The sequence below is a fragment of the Trachymyrmex septentrionalis genome, unplaced genomic scaffold, assembly GCF_001594115.1.
Source record: "Trachymyrmex septentrionalis isolate Tsep2-gDNA-1 unplaced genomic scaffold, Tsep1.0 scaffold60, whole genome shotgun sequence".
In the NCBI taxonomy this organism is placed as follows: domain Eukaryota; kingdom Metazoa; phylum Arthropoda; class Insecta; order Hymenoptera; family Formicidae; genus Trachymyrmex; species Trachymyrmex septentrionalis.
The window spans coordinates 3,623,464-3,624,510 of NW_017305779.1; positions in this window are offsets into that span (position 1 = coordinate 3,623,464).

The window sequence follows — 1,047 nt, forward strand, 5'->3', positions numbered from 1 at the left end:
ATTGTTGGGCACGTTGGCACGTTTACGCGGCACATACGCGGCCAGGTTTTGATTTATGGAAAAGTCACGACGCAACGTCGACGTTTATATCGGCAGATATTTATCGGTCGCCCCTTTCGTTTACACTGGTTTAATCGAATCGATCGGCTGCCTCGTTCATTAATCAATTTTGAGGGCCGCTTCGCGCCCAGTCGCCACCCATCGTGCTGAAGTCTTCATAAATCGTGCCCGCGTAAAAAGCTATAGAGGCCGTACACTTCGGCGCGAATTATACTCAGCGATACCCCTGTTGGGATATCGCCTGATTTTCATTACACCTCATGACCTTGTATGGTAAAAAATCATTTTAGCATTTCGTTAAGGTCTGAAGAAAAATTTAATAAAAACTAGAGAGTTTTAGAGAAGTAATAGATAACGTACAGTCTACAGAGATGTACGTCTACAGGACATCTTCATGACGTTCTTTTAGATGTCTTTTTGACAGGCATGTTCAAGAACCGTTTTTTTCACATTTTTAATAACCGTTTCCATCACTGTTGATGAATTTTAAATTTTCTCGGTTTAAGTTACTCTTCATTTTTTTCTCATTTTTACACTAAAAAATATTTTTGGTTGAAAATGAACGAATCCGAATTTTCTTGTTAAATTTATTAGAATTCCAGTTGAGATAACTGAATCTGGTTGATGCAATATTTCTGGTAAAATCTCATTGATGCAATATTTCTGAAAAAATCTACTAGAATTCTTATTTTTTTTACAAAAGTAATTATATCAATCAGAATTCTAGTTATCTCAACTAGAATTCTGGTAGATTTAATCATAAAATTCTGATTCTTCCATTTTTTCTCCATCAGAATTCAACCTAGCCAAACCATTTTTTTCTCACAATTAGTGTAGAACTAAAAAGAGAACTAAAGAGTAAGTTAAATCGGAGATTAAGATTAATCTATTTTTGTGGAAACTAAAAGGTGCCTTACGTAAGATGTCTTAATAATATGCATATTGTTTGGATAGTTATCACTGAGATGAAAGAAGAGAAGCCAAACG